A 12,201-nucleotide genomic window follows, 5' to 3' on the forward strand; every position below is an offset into this window, starting at 1 on the left:
GGTGTGATGAACAGTGGCGATAGTAGTCACATTAATAATGGAACAGTGACTGGATGTAGCGGGAAGCTGCAGGGTTCAGCAGGACGCAGCATGACATTGCAGGGCATCGCTGAGTTCAGCAGGGAGTGCAGCAGGACCACGGCGACAGCTGCGACCAGGATCTTGGTGCCAACGTTCTCCGCGGAAATACGCTGGGGAAAAAGCATAAGGACTCCGGGAGTAAACTCCCCAGAAGCTAGGACGGCGCTGCACACAAATAGTAATAGTAATAGTAACAGTAATAGAAATAGAAAGGGAGAGGAGAGAGCAGCTCAGTCGCAAAGGAAGGAAGTCCCCCGCAGTCTAGAACTATAACAGCGTAACTAACAGGTAACTAAGAGAGACAGGTCATAAGGAGAGGTAGCTTTTTTGGGGCTTAGAACTCCCCGCCTCCGGATCTGGCTTTGCTGGCCTGCCTCCCCTCTACTTTGTTATGTATTATTAATCTAACAATTATGAAGAGAAGCAGTTGGGCCAGTTAGGTGAACACTGCAACTCCTCACTCCCTAACTATAAGCTTTATCAAATAGGAGAGTTTTAAGTTCATTCTTGAATGAGGTGACAGTTTCTGCCCCGAACCCAGATCGGGAGCTGGTTCCATAGGAGAGGAGCCTGATAGCTGAAGGCTCTAGCTCCCATTCTACTTTTAGAGACTCTAGGTACCACCAGTAACTCTGCATTCTGGGAGCGCAGTGCTCTAGTGGGACAATAGGGTATTAGGAGCTCTTCTAGATATGATGGTGCTAGACCATTTAGAGCTTTGTAGGTCAAGAGAAGGACTTTAAACTCAATCCTGGATTCAACAGGAAGCCAATGCAGAGAAGCTAATACAGGAGAAATATGATCTCTTTTCTTAGTTCTTGTGAGAACACGCTGCCAGCATTCTGGATCAGCTGGAGAGTCTTAAGAGACTTATTTGAGCAACCTGACAGTAGGGAATTACAATAGTCCAGCCTGGAAGTAACGAATGCATGGACTAGTTTTTCAGCCGTCGTTTTGAGACAGGATATTCCTAATTTTGGCAATGTTACGAAGATGAAAAAAGGCTGTTCTTGAGGTTTGTTTTAGATTGGCATTAAAGGATATATCCTGATCAAAGATAACTCCTAAATTTCTAACAGTGGTGCTGGAGGCCAGGGCAACACCATCCAGAGTAGCTATATCTTTAGATAATGAAGTTCGGAGGTGTTTAGGGCCCAGCACAATAACTTCAGAGCCAGTTGGGGGTGTGATGAACAGTGGCGATAGTAGTCACATTAATAATGGAACAGTGACTGGATGTAGCGGGAAGCTGCAGGGTTCAGCAGGACGCAGCATGACATTGCAGGGCATCGCTGAGTTCAGCAGGGAGTGCAGCAGGACCACGGCGACAGCTGCGACCAGGATCTTGGTGCCAACGTTCTCCAAGGAAATACGCTGGGGGAAAAAAGCATAAGGACTCCGGGGAGTAAACTCCCCAGAAGCTAGGGACGGGCTGCACACAAATAGTAATAGTAATAGTAACAGTAATAGAAATAGAAAGGGAGAGGAGAGAGCAGCTCAGTGTGTCAAAGGAAGGAAGTCCCCCGGCAGTCTAGAACTATAACAGCGTAACTAACAGGTAACTAAGAGAGACAGGTCATAAGGAGAGGTAGCTTTTTCGGGCTTAGAACTCTCCCCCTGCCGGATCTGGCTTGGCTGGCCTGCCTCCCTCTACTTTGTTTTTTGTTAGGGTTTAACATCAGAAAATTATAGGTCATCCAGGATTTTATATCCTTAATGCACGCTTGAAATTTAGCTAGCTGACTGGTTTCGTCTGGTTTGATTTACAAGTATAATTGGGTGTCATCCGCATAACAGTGAAAGTTAATTGAGTGTTTTCTAATAATATTGCCTAGAGGAAGCATATATAAGGAGAATAGAATTGGTCCAAGCACTGAGCCTTGAGGAACTCCATGGCTAACTTTAGCGTACTTGGAGGATTTATCATTAACATTCACAAATTGAGATCGATCAGAGAAATAGGACCTAAACCAACTCAGAGCAATTCCTTTAATGCCAACCAAGTGTTCCAATCTCTGTAACAGGATTGAATGGTCAATAGTGTCAAATGCAGCACTAAGATCTAGTAAAACAAGAATGGAGACAAGACCTTTGTCTGCAGCAATTAAAAGGTCGTTAGTAATTTTCACCAGTGCCGTCTCTGTGCTATGATTCTTTCTAAATCCTGATTGAAAGTCATCAAATAAACTATTGCTATGTAGAAAATCACATAACTACGGTGGCCGGGAAGTGCAATGCAACATTACAAAGAATGAAACACTTTTACATTTTGGAAAACAAAATAACATTTTAGAAAACAAATTTACATTTTAGAAAACAAAATAACATTTTAGAAAACAAATTTACATTTTGGAAAACAAAATAACATTTTAGAAAACAAATTTACATTTTAGAAAACAAATTTACATTTTGGAAAACAAAATAACATTTTAGAAAACAAATTTACATTTTGGAAAACAAAATAACATTTTAGAAAACAAATTTACATTTTGGAAAACAAAATAACATTTTCGAAAACAAATTTACATTTTAGAAAACAAATTTACATTTTGGAAAACAAAATAACATTTTAGAAAACAAATTTACATTTTGGAAAACAAAATAACATTTTCGAAAACAAATTTACATTTTAGAAAACAAATTTACATTTTGGAAAACAAAATAACATTTTAGAAAACAAATTTACATTTTGGAAAACCAAAATAACATTTTAGAAAACAAATTTACATTTTAGAAAACAAATTTACATTTTGGAAAACAAAATAACATTTTAGAAAACAAATTTACATTTTGGAAAACCAAAAAACATTTTAGAAAACAAATTTACATTTTGGAAAACAAAATAACATTTTAGAAAACAAATTTACATTTTAGAAAACAAATTTACATTTTGGAAAACAAAATAACATTTTAGAAAACAAATTTACATTTTGGAAAACAAAATAACATTTTCGAAAACAAATTTACATTTTAGAAAACAAATTTACATTTTGGAAAACAAAATAACATTTTTAGAAAACAAATTTACATTTTCGAAAACAAATTAACAAGATGCAAAACACTTTTACCAGTCCCAAAACAAATTTACAAATGACAGATTCTTCACGGAAAGGGAATGTACCACATACCGGAAGTGATGAGGTGTTGTATACATGTCGCCTTGACTACGGCAGTTATGGATCGAATGCGTCAATGGAGCCGCCATCTTGGAACAGGGGAGGACTGCCTTATTATACTGTCTATGGGCCGTCCTTAATGCATCAGCGCGAATGTAGGCAAAGGTCTAACGGAAATAAAATCACTATAAATCGTCAAAATCTCATGCGATGTTCTAGTTTTTATAAACAAAAGACAAAGAGACTAATTAAGGTGTTAATACAAAGAATATTTATTATAATCAGTTCACAGATATGAGTACAAACGGGTACCCCACCCTTCCTGAACTAAGAGGTTCTGCTTCAAAGTGAAGTTTAAACAGACTGAAAAATGTCCAGGCTCACTCCCCCACTAATGATTCATTTATTTCTGCATGTATTTATTTATTTAACGAGACTTTAAGTCGTGTTTCGTCGTCCACAGTCCGAGTCCCGCCAGACTCCCTTTTAGGAAACCTGTGATTTAAACTTCAGCAGGCTGTGACAGTCCGCTGCCGTTTAGTCCTGGATCTGATTCTCCCGGCTTCCCTTCCCTCCAGCGGGCCCAGCAATACGGCCTGGGTCTCCAGCTGCGTGGTGTCGTTTTGGCTCCCAGGAATGGGCAGTGAGCTCCAGGTCCTGCAGCTGCAGACGGACTCAGCTGCCCCCTGCTGTAGCTTCGATCCGGCCGCGGCTGTCGATACGTTCCCTGTTTTTTCCATGTTTCCCGCGGGTCCGGCCTTCTTTAAAAAACTCAAAACACCGACCACACGTAAAGTCACCATAAACTTCATTCACGCCATATACTCACTCACAACAACACAAATTGACTGCGCTCACCAACAACACCTCATCACTTCCGGGTATGTGGTACATTCCCTTCCGCTGAAGAATCTGTCATTTGTAAATTTGTTGAGGGACTGGTAAAAGTGTTTTGCATCTTGTTAATTTGTTTTCTAAAATGTAAATTTGTTTCGAAAATGTAAATTTGTTTTCTAAAATGTTATTTTGTTTTCCAAAATGTAAATTTGTTTTCTAAAACGTAAAATTGTTTTCGAAAATGTTATTTTGTTTTTTTTCAAAATGTAAATTTGTTTTCTAAAACGTAAATTTGTTTCGAAAATGTTATTTTGTTTTCCAAAATGTAAATTTGTTTTCTAAAATGTTATTTTGTTTTCCAAAATGTAAATTTGTTTTCTAAAATGTTATTTTGTTTTCCAAAATGTAAATTTGTTTTCCAAAATGTAAATTTGTTTTCCAAAATGTAAATTTGTCTCGAGCTTTGTAAAAGTGTTTCATTCTTTGTAATGTTGCATTGCACTTCCCGGCCACCGTACATAACTGATTAGCAACCACCTTCTCAAGGATCTTGGATAGAAAGGGAAGGTTAGATATAGGTCTATAGTTTGCTATGACCTCAGGATCCAGGTTGGGTTTTTTCAGAAGAGGTTTTATCACAGCTACTTTAAATGACTGTGGTACATAACCTGTTAATAGAGACATATTGATCATATCTAGTAATGAGGTGTTAACCACAGGTAATGCGTCTTTGAGTAGTCTCGTTGGGATGGGGTCCAAGAGACAGGTAGATGGCTTAGCTGAGGATATCTTTAACATTAATTGTTGAAGGTCTATAGGATAAAAGCAGTCTAAGAATATGTCGAGACTAGTCTTTATTTCTAACGACTCTGTGTTTAAAGGTGAACCGTTAGAAGTTGAGTGTAAAAGGTGATGAATTTTATCTCTAATTGTTGTAATTTTATCATTGAAGAAGCTCATGAAGTCATCACTACTCAGAGCTAGAGGAATAGATGGCTCAGTAGAGCTGTGGCTATCTGTCAGCCTGGCGACAGTGCTGAAAAGAAACCTTGGGTTGTTCTTGTTTTCTTCTATTAGTGATGAGTAATAGTCTGATCTGGCCTTTCTTAGGGCCTTCCTATAGGTTTTGAGACTTTCTTGCCAATCCAAACGAGATTCTTCCACCTTGGTGGAACGCCACTTACATTCAAGGTTTCGCGAGATTTGTTTTTATATTGAAGTTTGAGAGTTATACCAAGGTGCTAGTTTCCTTTGCTTCATCATCTTCTTTTTCAGGGGAGCAACGGAGTCTAAGGGCGCCCGTAGGCATGTCGTAACACCGTCTACAAATGCATCAATTTGAGAGGGACTGAGGTTAACATACAGGTCCTCTGTTATGTTAAGGCATGACATAAGGTCGAATGCTGTAGGAATATCTTCTTTAAATTTAGCTATAGCACTGTCAGATAAGCATCTGGTGTAGGAGCTTTTATCTAATTTAATATAATCAGGTAGTAAGAATTCGAAAGTGATTAAAGAATGATCTGATAGTACCGAATTCTGCGAAAATATTATTAAATCCTCAATTTCAATACCATATGCCAGCACAAGGTCGAGGGTGTGGTTAAAACAGCGCGGGCCTTGTGCACACTCTGACTGAAACCGATTGAATCCAGTAATGAGTTGAAAGCAGTACTAAGGCTGTCATTGTCAACGGCCACATGGATATTAAAATCACCTACAAGAAGTACTTGGTCTGATTTAAGGACTAAACATGATAAAAACTCTGAGAATTCAGATAAAAATTCAGAATACGGACCTGGAGCCCTGTAAATAACAACGAATATAATTGGCTGTAATGCTTTCCATTTTGGATGTTGAAGATTAAGAACAAGACTTTCAAATGAGTTATAATGTAATTTAGGTTTAGGAGTAATTAACAGGCTTGCATCAAAGATGGCTGCAACTCCCCCCTCCGGCCTGAGCTTCTAGGAATTTGAGTATTAATATGGCTGGGAGGAGTGGCTTCATTTAGACTAACATAGTCTTCATGGCCCAGCCAGGTTTCAGTAAGACAAAATAAATCAATGTTATTATCTGATATCAACCTCGTTTACCAATACAGCTTTAGAAGACAGAGATCTAATATTTAATAGTCCACATCTAATTTTCCTATTTTGTTCTATTGCAGTCGTTTTAATTCCAATTAGGTTGTTAAGTATAGCGCATCTTTTGTTTACCTTTGATTTAACCGATCTGAGCCGGGGGACAGACACCGTGCTTTATTAGAGTATGAGTGGGCGACTGCCTAACGGAAGCCACAGAGGGGCTGCACTGCACCTCTGATTACTAATATGAAACTTGGGTTGTCATGGTTTATGTCTGATAAACTTGTTCAGATTTTTTGATATGAGAGCGGCACCGTCCCAGGTGGGATGAATGCCGTCTCTCTCAATCAGACCAGGCTTTCCCCAGAACGCCTCCAGTTATTCACATAGCCCACATCATTAGCTGGGCACCACCCGCCACAACCAGCGGTGGGGGGATGACGTACGGCTGTACATTTCATCATTGGTCAGGTTGCTGGGGTCCAGGAAAACTACTGGGGCCCCGACATTGTCTTTGGCGTATGCACAAAGTGACTCAACATTCATTTTAGTGATTCGACATTTGACCATTACCACCCCCGTGAAGTATGATCTTACTGTATTTACGGTTCTTTTTGCCAGCAGCTTTAGATGGGTTTCTATATCGCCCGCTCCAGCCCCGGGACGCATAATGACCGTAGGTAGGCCTATTGTCGCGCCGGCGCGTGGCTTCACATATCGCAGTATAGAGCTCCCAATAACCAGAACTGGCTTCTCAGCGGGTGTATCGCTGAGTAGGGAGAAACTGTTAGAGAGGCGAAGACGCTCGGTTTAGAGCGAACGGTCATCATGTGCACTCCCTGGTCTAGATCTAACGCTACGCTTCCCTCGGACAGTCACCCACTCGCCCGGCTGCTCGGGGTCTGCTGGGGACAGCTAGCAGAAGCTACAGAAGCTACAGTATGTTGGCCCGCATTAACTACATGGTGCTGGCTAGCTACGAGGCATACACGATTCTGATTCCATGGTGCGAGACGTGACTCAAATTCACTAAGCCTTACCTCCAAAACAGCGAATATACTACATTTATTATATGTATTGCTTATCACTAAAGGAGGCAGAGGAATAGCTAAACATTTGACACACAGAGCAAGAAAGAGCAGGAGAGGGAGAGGAATTAGCCATTGCTAATGGCTAAGCTAAAGTAGCTAACAGTGTTTTAACAATTGTAAATTCAGCGAGTCAGTCACTGTAAGTGAGGCTAAGTATAAGTGCTTGAGTAAAACAATTGTAATTCAAATGCAATCCAGGCAAATAGCCGCTAATTTAAACAGTGAAGCAGAGTTCAGTAAGTTTTTGCCGGAGCAGCAAACTAGCGTTTGTAACACGGGAACACCGGAAGTGACACAATACGCTCACCTTACACGTCGGCACGTCCGTACACACGTATTCAGCGGCAGCGGATATAAGACCAATAAAAATAATTTTGGTTCTAATGTTGTTTGGAAATATTTTGAATAATGTCTTTTACTTCTTCCCAAAAGAGTGTAATTTTGTACAATGCCTCATACAGCGAACCAGTGTTCCCCTACATTGTTTACACTTTGAACACACATCAGGAATGTTTCCATTATATCGACAGAGTTCCACTGGTGTCACATATGTTCGCATTAACCATTTAAATTGAATAACTTTAAGACGAGTATTTATTGTTGTTGTGTGGGCTAAAGTGCATGCATCTTGCCAGTCTTCCTCTGAAAGTTGCAATGACAAATCATCCTTCCAAGCTCTAAATCTATCATGAGAACTTTCAGGAATATAAGACATAATCAGATTATAAAACTGAGAAATAATGCCTTTCTTTTGACTATCTTTTAACAACAATTCTTCCAAGTTTGAAATAGTGGGTTTCGTTAATATATTGTTTTGACTTGCTCTTATAAAACTCCTAAGTTGGAGATATTTAAAGAAGTGTTTTTTATCTAAGTGAAATTTATCTTGTAATTCTTGAAAGGTCATAAGTATGTCAGATTTTGGCAAATACACATCTCGAACCATTCTCAGTCCCTTGGTTTTCCATAACTTAAATGTTGCGTCTGCCCTGCCTGGTGGAAAAAATTGGTTGCCCCATAATGGACTAAAGTGAGACAGACAGTGTGGATCTTTCAAAAGTGTCTTCACATCACTCCAGACTTTTATCATGTTTTAAGAATTGGGTTTTTAATTTCTCTTAATAGTTTTCTTATTGTATTTGAGTATATATATATGAGGGAAGAGGTAAGTTCAATCCTTGTGATTCCATTTCTATCCAATGTGGTGAATGATTAGTATAATAAAACATAATAGACCTTAGCTGCGCAGCCCAATAGTATAACTTAAAATTAGGACATTTCAAACCTCCTCGTTCATAAGGCAAGTACAGTAAAGACAAACGAAGTCTTGCCCTTTTATTATTCCAGAGGAAATGTATAAACATTTTTTCCATTTGTGAGAAAAAACCAAAGGGGGGTGAAAGGGGAATATTCTGAAACAGATATAGTAGCTTTGGAAGAATGTTAATTTTTCAAATGTTAATTCTCCCAATTATAGATATTGGCAGCAGCATCCATCTATCAACTGAATTTTGTATTCCCTTTACTAAAAGATTGTAATTTACCTCAACTATTTTATCTAAGCTTGGTAAAATCTGTATCCCCAAGTACTCAAATTGTGTCACAACATTAAACTATATAACATCTGGGATTGGGTTTGCTCTTTCATGTTCATTTAACAATAGAATAGAGGACTTTTTTATTTTTATTTTTTATTTTTCATTTTTCAAGGAGAAATACAATAGGCAGGCCTTTAATGATTTTCTAAATCAATGACACTTATACATTTATGCAATTAACTATTCATCAAATCAGTATTAGTGCTGATAATGACAACAATATGCAAATGTATACATATGTATTCATACAAATAAAAATAAAACCGTTATCAATACAGAGTGTATTCTCTCAGGCCTGGAATCAAATTTCACAAGTGTTACCAATGCTTTGTTTCCTCCTATTTACAGTAACTATATACAAGAGAACATGGGGAGCTATTATTTACAGAAAATTCCAAAAGATGCCATATTCCAAAAGAATAACAAAATAAAATAAACACCTTTTAAAAGAAGTCTGGGCGTACTGGTTTAATGTAATCAATCCATTTACTCCATATTTGGAGGAAGTCTTCCCTTAATGCTCTTAAGGAGAAAGATAATTTTTCCATCACGTATACATTATGTATTATATCAATCCATTCCTCCACCGTGGGTGACTCTGGTTTTAACCATGTTCTGGTAATTACTTTTTTACTAGCTGCTAGGAGAATTAACAATAACTTCTTATCCTTTCTGTTCCACCTCTCTGAGGGGATATTATCCAAGTATAAAAATTCACAGGTAAAGTCAATCTCTACCCCAAAGACAGCCTTCAGAGCTTCTTTAATCTCTTGCCAGTACTGATTCAATTTCTGACACCCCCAAAAAATGTGATAATGGTTCGCTTCCATTTCCCCGCATGATCTCCAGCAGCTAGTACCCTTCCCCTGATGTTTATTCTGTGATGGCAAAATAAAAAACCTAATAAAATTTTTCCAACAGAATTCTCTCCATGTGGCTGAGCTTGTGGATTGCCACTGTGCTCTACAAATTCTCTCCCAGTCGAGGACTTGGTTTTATTGAGCTTGTAACCTGAGATTTCACTAAATAGCTGGATGATTTCCAAAATGATCCGTATTGATGGGTTTAGATTCGAAATAAATAAGATCACATCATCTGCGAACAGAGAAATCCTATGTTCAGTTGGTCCTACTGTAATTCCACTAAGTTGGGAATGGGAGCGTATTGTAATTGCAAATGGTTCTATTGCCAACGTTAATAATAAAGGCGAGAGCGGGCAGCCTTGTCGGCACCCGCGTTTTATTGCTATCGGTTGAGAAATATTTCTATTAGTGATGATTTCAGCAGTGGGGTTATTATAATATTTTGACCCATTTGATAAAATTGTTTCCACATCCAAATTTTTCTAATACCCGGAAAAGGTATGGCCATTCAACCCTATCAAAGGCCTTTTTGGCATCCAATGATAGAAGAGCTCTATTTGGCGTTTCCTTTTTACAATGAATAATATTTAATAATCTCCGTACATTGTGGAAGCCCTGCCTTCCCGTGATGAATCCATTTTGATCTTGATTTATTACATAAGGGAGAGTTTTTTGTAGTCGTTTTGCTAATAATTAAGAAATGATTTTCAAATCCGAATTCAAAAGACTAATGGGTCTTAGATTCTCACATTTATCTAAAGGTTTTCCTGACTTAGGCAGGAGAGTAATCAACGCTGTATTTAATGAAGGGGGAAGAAAATTCGATTGAAAGATTTCTTCAAACATGTCCAATATAGGTATCAAAAGTTTATGCTTAAATTTCTTATACAGATCTATAGGAATGCCATCAGGCCCTGCTCTTTTTCCAGATTTCATGCTATCAATGGCTTGTCCAATTTCTTCTATTGTAAATTTTGAATTTAAATTAACTCTATCATCCGCCGAAATAATGGGTATATCTATTTTATTTAGAAAGATGTTTATATTGTTAAGTTTAATAGTTGTCTGTGCTTTATACAGTTCTTCATAATAGCCCTTAAATGCATTATTAATTTCTGTTGTATCCAACAGTGTCTGCCCATTTGATATTATTGATGTGATCGGCGATTTCGTTTCAAGCTGCTTTATTTGCAATGCCAACAATTTGCCAGCCCTATCACCCTGTTCGTAAAATGTCTGTTTCAAGCGTAGAAGACTTGAGGCCGCTCTAAAAGCAGACTGCTTATCATATTCAGCTCTCAATAATAATAATTCTTTCTCCAATTGTGAATTGCTAATGTTTTCAGAATTATTTACTTTCGTTTGAAGGGCTCTTATTCTATTTTCCAACTGTAATCTAGTTTCCTGTGTCTTTTTTTATTTATAACCTGTATAACTGATGACATGCCCTCTCAAGAAAGCCTTGAAAGCCTCCCATTTAACACATGCAGTAGTTTGTGTAGTATTAATTTGAAAGAACTCATCTGTTTTTCTAAATATTTCACCAAGTCTTCATCTTGTAACCATTTATGTTGGAAATGCCATCTGGGTGGATCTCTTAATAGTTTATCATCCCTGTAGACCAAACAGCATGGTGCATGATCCAAGATCACAATATTATCATAAGAGCAGTCAGAAATTTTAGATTGCAATTCTGAAGAAACAAGAAAGAAATCTATTCTAGAGTATGTCTTAAAAGTACCCGAATGACAGGAATAAGCTCTAATATTCGGTTTTCTCTCTCTCCATATATCTAATAAGTTTAAATCTCTCATAAACCTATGGATTGTAGCCCTTCCGTTGTTATGTGAATTGTCAACCCCAGTTGATCTGTCCATTTCTGGGTTTAATGTACAATTAAAATCCCCGGCTATCATATGAAGGCCTGGAAGCGTTGAGAGAGCAAGAAATAGGTCATTATAAAAATTACTATCATCCACGTTAGGACCATAAACATTTGTTATATTTAGCATTTCTGATAACAAAGGTCCTTGAAGTATTAGAAATCTTCCCCTTTTATCTTTTAATAATATTTTTTATTTTAAATGGAACTGACTCGAATTAGTGTCATAACCCCTCTAGCTTGAGATGTAAATGATGACGCATACACAGTGCCCTTCCACCTCCTTCTCACCCTTATACTATCATCAATGAGATGAGTTTCTTGCAATAGTAAAATTTTAGCATTCATTTCTTTCAGCTTATTCATAACCTGTTTGATCTTTTAAAGACGTTGCAGACCTCTGCAGTTCCATGAAATAAAATTAAGATTCACTTCTTGAGACATAACTTATGGAAGAAAAATTTAAAACTATCCTTGCTTATAGGCATAACAAATTGGGATGTTAAAACAAACATCCGACACTCTGAACTAACATAACCCCCCTCTCCCTTCCCCCACTCAAGAGGGTATCCACCCCCCCCCCCCTGCTGTTGGTCTCCCGTTATTGCTAGGACCGGTCCACTCTGTAGCAGAATGTTAGAGTGCA

At 38.0% G+C, this 12,201-nt stretch overlaps 1 pseudogene; it reads right to left on the minus strand.

Moving 5' to 3' along the window:
• Positions 1–545: 545 nt before the first annotated feature.
• Positions 546–1,928, minus strand: LOC120549190 (annotated as a pseudogene).
• Positions 1,929–12,201: the final 10,273 nt, after the last annotated feature.

This window comes from Perca fluviatilis, chromosome 20 (genome assembly GCF_010015445.1).
Source record: "Perca fluviatilis chromosome 20, GENO_Pfluv_1.0, whole genome shotgun sequence".
Taxonomy (NCBI): Eukaryota; Metazoa; Chordata; class Actinopteri; order Perciformes; family Percidae; genus Perca; species Perca fluviatilis.